Here is a 12463-nt window from a genome sequence, read left to right as displayed (position 1 = left end):
GAGGATCTGTTCTGTCTCTTTAATAAATAAAGAATTTGGGTGACACAAGACCTTCTTGTATCCAATGGAGAACATTTCTTCCCTTGGGAACCTGAAGCTGAGTTGTTATTAAAAATGAAAATCTGTTTCTGCCTTGCAACCAATTTTGTAGAAACAACAAATGCTTAAAAGGAGCAGAGGAGGAAAAGGAGCGAAAGGACAGAGGAGCCTTCCTGACACGGGGATCTGTGACTAACAACCCTAAGAACAGGCAGGACAAAGAAAAAGGGTGAGCTCTTCTCGTTCGTTTCTTTTACACATGGTATATTTCCATTTTCACGCACAGTGTAAAGGATGTGTCCCAGCAGCAGTGCCAGCCGATTCTATGCATGCTTACTCAGAAGTAAGTCCCACTGAGTATTACTGCCTACTCCATAGCACAAACTATAATTTCAGAAAACTGCTTGGTGCCATTGTCTGGAAAATAAGCTTCCTCCTATTATTCCCATGGTCACTTCCAGATGACTTGTTTAAAGAGCATTCAGCCTGATTTGTTTGTGGGGAGATTATAAAACCATGGGCCCAGCAAGTGTTAACCGACACTGTTCAATCCATTTCCCTTTCAATTTTTGCATTGGCGATAGATCTTTGGAGAAAGCAGGTTTGTTTCACAAGACCTCCAAATCTTCTTTAATTGCAGTGCTTAAATCTGCCAGATTGTGACTGAATCTCATCCCAAAAGGGACTGCTTGGAAGCACCCTTCGGCCAAAGAAGCTTTTAGTATTTATGGGAGTGAAAGCTAAATCAAAGGCCATTAGTAGTGGCTTCAAAAAAAAAAACCACACGCTAACTAACAAGGTAACCCCATGTATGTCTGATCAGAGGTAAGTCCCCTAGAGTTCACTGAGACTTACTCCCAGTCCCCAGTAAAGTGTATATACTTTGTCAAGGACATTCTGAGATTTTCATATTGGTTTTCAGCTTCCTTTTGGTTTTCACATTTAGGATTAGGGTGGAGAACCTTGCAGAAAAGGGTGCTGTGAATCCCCAGTGAAAACGGAGGCACTTTTCCATAGTCACACTTCACTGCTACAAATATTAGGTCTTTAATTTATGTTAGCACCTTGAGTAAAGCATAACAAGATGAAATGATAGTAAATTTACAATTATTTTAGGAAAAGGGAAACATTAGTGCACAACAGACAGTCAAAAAAGCAGGCATTTGTATATGCATAACACTTTTGAATGGGAAAATGGGGAGAGCATTTTACAAATTTACTGTTATCCTACATTAAAACTTAAGTGGGGTTAAAAAATAAATATGCAATATACTTAGGTCAAAACAGACCCTCTCCTTCACTCGTTTCCATGCATTGCTAGATGTGTTGCTAAGTATGTCTTTCAATTTAACCTGAAGGTTTTTAAAAATGCAAATTGCATCAACTTGGCGTGGGGCTGAGAATTAATTGTTTCAGAGCATGCATGGAGGGAGAATTTAGCTCTTTCCTTCCGTTCTATGTTCCTGAGTAAAATCCCTCCTCTGATGATAATATCTGCTTTGGGAGGAAATCTCCCACTGGTGCCAAACCTACATACATTTATTAGGGTATAAATCACATTCAATGTAATGGAGTAAATATGCATTACAATTGTGTTGTAATGGCCTTAAACCAAAATACTGTAGCCTAATTGATTGCCGGGTTATAATCTTAGTGCATTTAAATTATTAATAGATTGATTCCTTCTATTTCAGATATTTGAGTGCTTATTTGTCACCCTTAGTCACTATACAGTGGTACCTTGGTTCTCAAACTTAATCTGTTCTGGAAGTCCATTCCAAAACCAAGGCGTGCTTTCCCATAGAAAGTAATGCAAAATGGATCAATCCGTTCCAGACTTTTAAAAACAACCCCTAAAACAGCAATTTAACATGAATTTTACTATCTAACGAGACCAATGATCCATAAAATGAAAGCAATAATCAATGTACTGAAGTCACACAATCAATCAATCTATCTGTAGCTGAACTGGGTTCCACACAGTCACAAAAACAAAACAAAAAAGCCGCAAAACCAAAAAACTCAAAATAAATAGCAAAAACAGACAGACCTCAGCGTAACACTCAAAACGGAGGTGTGTTACTCAAAACAGAGCACGTTCAGCTTCCGAAAAAAGTTCACAAACCGGAACACTTTCAGGTTTGCAGTGTTTGGGTTCCAAGTCATTTGAGTACCAAGGTGTTTGAGAACCAAGGTACCACTGTACTGAGTAAGGGCTCGTCCACACTTCCCCTTGCCTTGTGAGTAGAAAGCATGGGTCCAATTGCTTCAATTCAGTGGGAAAGAGCGGGAAAGCAGCAGGACAAGTGGGCGTGCGCAGGAGCCCTAAGACTTGGTTCATACAGAACACTGCAAAAGCATCTACCAATTCTGTTAACTTGGGAGAGAAAACAAAAAAGAAATTGCATTCTCTAGCCAGTGTAGGTATCACATTTTAACTGCTGCCACGAGAAACACAAGCCAATTTTTAACCATGTGAAAAAAGCCCAAACGTGATCCAGATTGCCATATCTGTTTCCAAAAGCATAAAACATTACCAACGATCAAGAAATCTGGCCTAGAAAATCAGGAAAGCAAAGGACAGAAAATCAGGAGGCAGAAATCTAAAACTTGCTGGAGATCTTTAAGCAGAGGCTGGGTAGCCATGTATAGGGATGCTGTAGTCCCATCCCACAACATAGTTCCATTATAGACCCTGCATGGAATGGGAGTCTGGACTCGATGACCTCAAAGATTACTACCAGCTCTGTAATTCTATGAGAACAGATGAGCTTGAGAGGAACAGGGCCACAGAGGAAATGCTGTTTAAACAATATGCACACTTTTCTGGATCTTATCCAATGGTTACTTTGTGCTGGCAGAAGAACGGCTTGCACACAGATGATCACCAGGGCTGCCAACAGGATTTTCTGCATCCAGAATTGGACCTAATATGGGCCCTCTGTGGCACTCAAAAAGAAGACAGAAATTTGCCTACACTTGCAAATGTGTACCCTCTTTTGTAGGTGGTGGTGGCAGGCCCAAGGAAATAATATGTCTGACAGATATGATGTCAACAGTTGAAATTTCCCCTTGATTGTATTTCCACACCTGAAAACAATTTCCCTGATCAATTTCTACTTGCCACCCAGCTGTCAAAGGGACAAAGGCTCTGTTCCCCTACTCCATGTCAGCCTTAAACCATGCAAATAACTCGGGTGTCTTGAGTTGTGAACCAGTTATTACTGTATGTCTTTCACCAATTGATCTTAGGCCAGCAATACAGGCAATGGCCATTTTGCATGGGGGGGGTCTGTTCACGGCCCCCACCCTCATTTTGTCATCTTCTGGTTCCAAAAGGACCCACACAGTGCCAGCGATTGCGCATCAACTGGATGCGCCTACCTACAATGGGCGCCACTTGTACTACATCCAATGCAAGATCAGACGCGGCATTTCAGATGGAGGGGCTGAAAAATAATAAGATTTACAGCAATCCACATGCTCCTGCTTGGATAAATTCAAGTTTGAAAATGCTGAAAAAGCAAGCTGTATATTGTAAGATTATTTGTGATTATTTATTACTAGATCATAATAAGAACAGCAATGTTGTCACAGAGATGAAACAGTCACTACTGTATGCCCATTTACGGGTTTATACCACAGGCAGCAGTTGCCTTATTTTCCCCTTAGGGATGATAAAGCAATTAATCACCCCTCCCTCCATCCTACTGCTACAATCAACTTCAGCAACCCACAAACAAACACACACAGCTCTCTCTCTCTCTCCCCCCCCCCCCCCCGCAGCCACTTCTGAACTAATGTGTTTGCCTGGTTTTGATATTATTACCATTAGAAGTGGATCAGACTTCATAGAATCATAGAATCATAGAGTTGGAAGAGACCACAAGGGCCATCGAGTCCAACCCCCTGCCAAGCAGGAAACACCATCAGAGCACTCCTGACATATGGTTGTCAAGCCTCTGCTTAAAGACCTCCAAAGAAGGAGACTCCACCACACTCCTTGGCAGCAAATTCCACTGTCGAACAGCTCTTACTGTTCTTCCTAATAGGTGGAATCTTCTTTCTTGTAGTTTGGATCCATTGCTCCGTGTCCGCTTCTCTGGAGCAGCAGAAAACAACCTTTCTCCCTTCTCTATGTGACATCCTTTTATATATTTGAACATGGCTATCATATCACCCCTTAACCTCCTCTTCTCCAGGCTAAACATGCCCAGCTCCCTTAGCCGTTCCTCATAAGGCATCGTTTCCAGGCCTTTGACCATTTTGGTTGCCCTCCTCTGGACACGTTCCAGTTTGTCAGTGTCCTTCTTGAACTGTGGTGCCCAGAACTGGACACAGTACTCCAGGTGAGGTCTGACCAGAGCAGAATAGAGCGGCACTATTACTTCCCTTGATCTAGATGCTATACTCCTATTGATGCAGCCCAGAATTGCATTGGCTTTTTTAGCTGCCGCGACACACTCTTGGCTCATGTCAAGTTTGTGGTCAACCAAGACTCCTAGATCCTTTTCACATGTACTGCTCTCAAGCCAGGTGTCACCCATCTTGTATTTGTGCCTCTCATTTTTTTTGCCCAAGTGCAATACTTTACATTTCTCCCTGTTAAAATTCATCTTGTTTGTTTTGGCCCAGTTCTCCAATCTGTCAAGGTCGTTTTGAAGTGTGATCCTGTCCTCTGGGGTGTTAGCCACCCCTCCCAGTTTGGTGTCATCTGCAAATTTGATCAGGATGCCCTTGAGTCCATCATCCAAGTCGTTGATAAAGATGTTGAATAAGACCGGGCCCAAGACAGAATCCTGTGGCACCCCACTAGTCACTCTTCTCCAGGATGAAGAGGAACCATTGATGAGCACCCTTTGGGATATTCTTTCTCCAATACAGTATTCTGAGTGTGTGTGTGTGTGTGTGTGTGTGTGTGTGTGTGTGTGTGTGTACAATTCTGGCTTCTAGGATCAGTTACTGTTAGCAAGGTGCCAACAAACAGGGCTGCATTTGTTCATTGTGGAAGCTCCAGCACAATGAAAAGCAACCGCGCAAGAGCGCTATGCTTGTGCTGTTTCCATTCATCCTGAATGGGTCTTGCGCGTGCAGGAAAACTTCTCAGCCGATTGTTTCCTTTTGTCTCCCCTCTGCTATTGTGGCAGCTTCGTTATCGACCTTGAGCAAAACCACCGCTGCACAACGTGCTTCAGTTCCCTGTTTTCTCTTTCAGACACACTGTCTCGGTCTTGGTTTGGGTCTATTTACTCAGAGCCAATGCTTAACAATGACTAATTTCCTCAAGGAATTCCTCCGAGTCCATCCTTTCATGAAATCCTGCCATATCTCTCTGTAAATCATTGCAAGGCAAAATATCCTTCCAGACCTCTATTACTGCATTAGGCTGTCAGACATGCAACTTTTACTTCTCATCTTAAGGTGCAGGCTTCGAATCTTTTCCTTTGAGCAGTCTCACTAAAATCGGTGACCACAACCTATTCTTCACATTCTGTTTGCTTATTATACCTGGGGTCGCCAACTTGGTGCCTGTGAGTGTAACAATACCCTTCAGGTATTCCCCTTATGCCCACAAAACTGAGTCCCCTTGATCATGAGGAGGTGAAGGTGGTGACTCCACACACACACACCGCCCCCTTCTTTGAGAAGTACATAGAGCTGAAGAAGGAAGTTGGAGAGTGGCACTCTTTTCCATTTCCTCTTTCAGCTCCCTACGATTTTCTACCCTCAGATTAATTCTACTGGATCAAACTACCAGATTGCTTGAAAAAGTGGCACATGTGCCCATGCGTGCACTTTCAGCAGGGGAAGGGATGTTCTGGCGAGTGGCCCGATTCGGGGAGGTGGGAGGGAAGTGCCAGAGGGTCATGTCCACAACACCTGCTCAAAAAATCCAAGTGTGCCCAACCAGGCTTAAAAAGGTTAGTGGTCCCTGTACATGGGGGCAGGGGGGGCAGCTACCCCCCCTAAATCAGGTAAATCAATAAAAACACAGTGGTACCTCAGGTTACAGATGCTTCAGGTTACAGACTCTGCTAACCCAGAAATAGTACCTCAGGTTAAGAACTTTGCTTCAGGATGAGAACAGAAATTGTGCGGCAGCGGGAGGCCCCATTAGCTAAAGTGGTGCCTCAGGTTAAGAACGGACTTCCAGATCAAATCAAGTTCTTAACCCGAGGTACCACTGTACTTAACTAACTGAGGTTCTTCCCCCCCCCCCCCAATAAATCCTGGCTACGCCCATGTCCCTGTATTATATAAGTTAGATGCCACCTTTCTTCCTTGATGGATTTAAGGTAGTACAGGTTGAATTCCCACCCGGACTCTCCTCCAGGCACCAAGAAGACCTAGCTCTACCTTTAGCTTCAGCAAAGTGGGTGCATCATGTGCCTTCACCCCATGCCAGTGGAGTCCAAGGCTTGATGAAGCAACTTCATCGCCTTGGCTCTGTAAATGAGAGGGAGTCTGAGGAAAATCTTAATGACCCAGTCTTTGTAGCATACACCGCTGGGCTAAATGCCCACCAGCTATGAGTTATTGAGTTATGAGCTGCCAAGATGTATCCCTTGCCCTCTCCCTGTTTGTGCAGTTCCAGGCAAGCATCAGAAACAGCAGATTTAATTAGCACCTGTGAGGCCACTCTATATGGCTGGACACATGCATTGCAAAAAAAAGGAATACATCACAAAAACAAGACATAAATTTGCATACACTAATGTGTGTGTGTGTGTGTGTGTGTGTGTGTGTGTGTGTGAACCTAGAAACAATACATCTCATCACTGTGGAGAAGACTGTGACCTGTGTCCCTGCGCAGTCTTCTATCCAGGTACTAACTGTTGATGGGCAACTTCAAGACCCCTGCTCTCCCTTCTTATGTGTATATATCAGGTGGCTGGTGCTGAGCAGCAGGAATGGGCAGAGCTGTGAGTGCCACAAAACCCCTAAGCCAGCCCGCCGCCCTCAGGGGCATATAGTTGTCCATTCAGCAGTGTTCAAGTAAGATTTAGTTGCCACTCTGATCAGCTCCTGGGTCCGAAATGGAGAGAGATGCTGTCTTTGCCTTAGGCAGTAAAATGTCTTGAGCCAACCCTATTTAAGAAGGACTTTTGTGTGCAGCGTCTGTTCTCTTTTGTTTCTTCATTTTTTGGTGTTGCTTGATAGGGCTTTTCACAAAGGAGTCTCCCGAGAAATCTTTGCCCCGTTACTAACCTCTTTTGTTCCTACGGATCATTAATTTCCCCCCTCATATTAGGCACATCGGCATAAAAGCACATAAACACACATTTTAATGTGCTCCATTGTTTCCTTTAGTCTAGTAATGCACTGCTCAGACTTCAAAAGCCTCTGGGAGCCTCAAAAGCCCAAACAAACAATAGTTTGATTTGAAAATGACTGGCTGTTGTAGCAGAAGTCTGAAATCAGTTGCAGGCCCAGCCAAGAGCTTCCAGAGCATCTGTTATGATGGCACTGCTTTCAGAGCTGGAACCAAGGCTGTCAAAAGTGGAGAATAATCCAAGGCTTTAAGCCCAGTGATATCTGACTAGCAAGATCAAATGCAATTTTGTTTTGCTGCATATCCATTATGTTGTAATTTGTATTCCATTCTTGTTAGTCATGCATTTTTTCCCCAATTCATTAGGATCACAACAATTAGGAATGGAAAAGGACAAATCTAAACAAGCTAGTGTCAGACCAGCAATTTTTCATAAAATTCAAGGTCAGTGGGAGAGTGGGTGGGTGAAAACACTCTCAAAAGATTCCATTAATTGGCATATTATCATTTATATCAGGAGTGGGAACCTGTGGCTGCCTAGGTGCTGTTGGGTTGCATCTTCCGTCTTTCCTGGCCATTAGTCATGCTGGCTGGAGCTGACGTGAGTTGGAGTCCAACATCTGCTGCAGGGCCACAGGTTCCCCAGCCTTGGATTATAAATTAATTAATTAAATTTGTTTATGCAATTAAAAGATTGTATGATGTCTATTAGAAAACACCCCACCTTTCTTTCTCTTTAAAAAAGGCCTGGTGTTTTTCTTTTGCCCCTTACAAAACAATATTCAGCATTCATTTATTTCCAGTTCACAAGTGATTAAGGATATTCTTGCCTTGCAGTGCACAACTGCCAGAATCAGCTCCTGTTGTTGAAACATTTTTAATGGGATCAGTATTGGAGCCAGAATACACAACAATAGGGAAGAAACGTGTTTCCTACTCTGATGTTGATGATACTGGTTTTCAGTTCAGTACTTGTGACATGGAATAGTTGATTCAGCTGCAAAGGTTACACATGCCTATTCCAGTGAATAGACAAATCTGGGACTATGCCCATAATTCCACTTGTCTTGTGCCTGAGCTGTTTTGACTTTGCCCTGCCACTGTCCCCTGGAAAACCTGCTCTTTACTGCTAAATCAGAGCAAACATCAATCCAGATAAAACTTGATTGACGTTTGCTCTGATTCAGCAGTAAACTGGGTTTTGTAGAGGTATGGATTAGCCCTTAGACTTAGACCCACCACCCTGCCACTGACAACCTCCCAGCTCTAAGAAAGTGCTAGAACTGGGACCAGTTACATCATTCCATATCAGTATGGCCTAAATAATGTGTCTCTTAAGAGTCCCTTAACAGCTGCAATTTCCTGCTATTTTGGAGCTAGAGTGAACATTCAAAGTCCTTAATACACCATGTTCAACTGAAAGGTTTTTTTATTGATTCTATTTCTTTACTAACATTGCAGGAAAACCACCACGGCAACCTTTATTATGCAGAGAGGTAGAATTCATCGTGAAAACATAAATAATTATTTCACCTTTTGGGGTCTTGCCCAAACATTATGATTCGGGCTCCCCAAGCTGTAATTCTGAACAAAAATTACTGAAAGTAGCAAAACTGTATAGTGAGCTTGGTTTGGTGCATGTTACAGGTCACTATTATGCATGTTGAATCAGAAGTCCAACTGTGCTAGGACTCACCATGAACACCTCCCTTGTTCTCTTGGGATGGCAATGGCTTCCATTTCAGAGGTGCTGGAACTGGGTTCTGGTGAGTTCCAGCTGAAAAAAGCCCTGCTCACTAGCAAAGGGATTATAAGTTTGCAGCCTTGAGAGCACATAGCATTTAAGGCTTCCAGTGTAGTTCAGAGCATCAGAGGGTGCATGGCTAGTCTGGACATGCCTCTATCCCAGAAGTACTTCATAGTGCATAAGAGCAGCAAACTTCCTGACTACGATGTCGCTGTGACCTGGTTTTCTTCAGCAGATGGTCTTTCATATATGGTAAGTAAAGTATCCCTGCCAAGAAAACTCCATGGACAAAGACAACAGGCATATAAAAGATATGACGCTGGAAGATGAGCCCCTCAGGTCGGAAGGCGTCCAACATGCTACTGGGGAAGAGCGGAGGGCAAGTACAAGTAGATCCAGAGCTGATGAAGCGGCTGGGCCAAAGCCGAAAGGACGCTCAGTTGCGGATATGCCTGGAAGCGAAAGGAAAGTCCAATGCTGTAAAGAAAAATATTGCATAGGAACCTGGAATGTAAGAACCATGAACCTGGGTAAGTTGGAGGTGGTCAAAAATGAGATGGCAAGAATAAATATTGACATCCTGGGCATCAGTGAACTAAAATGGACGGGAATGGGTGAATTCAGCTCGGATGACCATCATATCTACTACTGTGGGCAAGAAACCCATAAAAGAAATGGAGTGGCCCTCATAGTCAACAAAAGAGTGGTGAAAGCTGTACTGGGATGCAATCTCAAAAATGATAGAATGATCTCGATACGAATCCAAGGCAGACCTTTTAACATCACAGTAATCCAAGTTTATGCACCAACTACTTGTGCTGAAGAAACTGAAATTGACCAATTCTATGAAGACTTACAAGACCTTATAGAAGTGACACCAAATAAGGATGTTCTTCTCATTATAGGGGATTGGAATGCTAAAGTAGGGAGTCAAGAGATAAAAGGAACAACTGGCAAGTTTGGCCTTGGAGATCAAAACGAAGCAGGGCAAAGGCTAATAGAGTTCTGTCAAGAGAACAAGCTGGTCATCACAAACACGCTTTTCCAGCAACACAAGAGACGACTCTACACATGGACATCACCAGATGGGCAGCATCGAAATCAGATTGATTATATTCTCTGCAGCCAAAGATGGAGAAGCTCTATACAGTCAGCAAAAACAAGACCTGGAGCTGACTGTGGCTCAGATCATCAGCTTCTTATAGCAAAATTCAAGCTTAAACTGAAGAAAGTAGGAAAAACCACTGGGCCGGTAAGATACAATCTAAGTCAAATCCCTTATGAATACACAGTGGAAGTGAGGAACAGGTTTAAGGATTTAGATTTGGTGGACAGAATGCCTGAAGAACTATGGATGGAGGCTCGTAACATTATACAGGAGGCAGCAACGAAAACCATCCCAATGAAAAGGAAATGCAAGAAAGCAAAGTGGCTGTCCAACGAGGCCTTACAAATAGCGGGGAAGAGAAGGCAAGCAAAATGCGAGGGAGATAGTGAAAGATACAGGAAATTGAATGCAGATTTCCAAAGAATAGCAAGGAGAGACAAGAAGACCTTCTTAAACGAGCAATGCAAAGAAATAGAGGAAAGCAATAGAATGGGAAGAACCAGAGATCTGTTCAAGAAAATTGGAGATATGAAAGGAACATTTCGTACAAAGATTTCCACAATAAAGGACAAAAGTGGAAAGGACCTAACAGAAGCAGAAGACATCAAGAAGAGGTGGCAAGAATACACAGAGGAATTATACCAGAAAGAAATGGATGTCTCGTATACCCCAGGTAGTGTGGTTGCTGACCTTGAGCCAGACATCCTGGAAAGTGAAGTCAAATGGGCCTTAGAAAGCACTGCAAATAACAAGGCCAGTGGAAGTGATGGCATTCCAGCTGAACTATTTAAAATTTTAAAAGATGATGCTGTTAAGGTGCTACACTCAATATGCCAGCAAGTTTGGAAAACTCAGCAGTGGCCAGAGGATTGGAGAAGATCAGTCTACATCCCAATCCCAAAGAAGGGCAGTGCCAAAGAATGCTCCAACTACCGCACAATTGCACTCATTTCACACGCTAGCAAGGTTATGCTTAAAATTCTACAAGGAAGGCTCAAGCAGTATGTGGACCGAGAACTCCCAGAAGTGCAAGCTGGATTTAGAAGAGGCAGAGGAACCAGAGACCAAATTGCAAACATGCGCTGGATTATGGAGAAAGCTAGAGAGTTCCAGAAAGACATCTACTTCTGCTTCATTGACTATGCAAAAGCTTTTGACTGTGTCGACCACGGCAAACTATGGCAAGTTCTTAAAGAAATGGGAGTGCCAGATCACCTCATCTGTCTCCTGAGAAATCTCTATGTGGGACAAGAAGCTACAGTTAGAACTGGATATGGAACAACTGATTGGTTCAAAATTGGGAAAGGAGTACGACAAGGCTGTATTTTGTCTCCCTGCTTATTTAACTTATATGCAGAATTCATCATGCGAAAGGCTGGGCTGGATGAATCCCTAGCCGGAATTAAGATTGCCGGAAGAAATATCAACAACCTCAGATATGCAGATGACACAACCTTGATGGCAGAAAGTGAGGAGGAATTAAAGAACCTTTTAATGAGGGTGAAAGAGGAGAGCGCAAAATATGGCCTGAAGCTCAACATCAAAAAAACAAAGATCATGGCCACTGGTCCCATCACCTACTTTCTTGGGCTCAATGATCACTGCAGATGGTGACAGCAGCCACGAAATTAAAAGACGCCTGCTTCTTGGGAGAAGGGCAATGACAGGCCTAGACAGCATCTTGAGAAGTAGAGACATCACCTTGCCAACAAAGGTTCGTATAGTTAAAGCTATGGTTTTCCCAGTAGTGATGTATGGAAGTGAGAGCTGGACCATAAAGAAGGCTGATCGCCGAAGAATTGATGCTTTTGAATTATGGTGCTGGAGGAGACTCTTGAGAGTCCCATGGACTGCAAGAAGATCAAACCTCTCCATACTGAAGGAAATCAACCCTGAGTGCTCACTGGAAGGACAGATTGTGAAGCTGAGGCTCCAGTACTTTGGCCACCTCATGAGAAGAGAAGACTCCCTGGAGAAGACCCTGATGTTGGGAAAGATGGAGGGCACAAGGAGAAGGGGACGGCAGAGGACGAGATGGTTGGATAGTGTTTTCGAGGTTACCAGCATGAGTTTGAGCAAACTGCGGGAGGCAGTGGAGGACAGAGGTGCCTGGCGTTCTCTGGTCCATGGGGTCACGAAGAGTCGGACACGACTAAACGACTAAACAACAACAACAAAGTAAAGCAGACCTGCAACTAATATCCATATTAAGTATGTAGCTGCACTAAAATGTTTCCTCTCCTACTGAGTTCAGGACTTGCTTTTGTCTCAAGAGCAACGGTGTAACTAGTTATTT

General features: G+C 43.4%; 1 protein-coding gene across 1 annotated transcript in view; it reads left to right on the top strand.

Annotated features, from left to right (window-relative positions):
• Positions 1–12463, top strand: part of BMF (Bcl2 modifying factor) — an 83543-nt gene that overhangs the window by 16136 nt on the left and 54944 nt on the right. The window contains exon 3 of the mRNA XM_083745533.1: positions 152–268. The gene's annotated coding sequence lies outside the window, so the exon portion shown is untranslated. The remainder of the gene's footprint in view (positions 1–151; positions 269–12463) is intronic.

This window comes from Podarcis gaigeae (genome assembly GCF_964106915.1).
Source record: "Podarcis gaigeae genome assembly, chromosome: 1".
In the NCBI taxonomy this organism is placed as follows: Eukaryota; Metazoa; Chordata; class Lepidosauria; order Squamata; family Lacertidae; genus Podarcis; species Podarcis gaigeae.
This window is presented reverse-complemented; position numbering and strand designations above follow the sequence as displayed.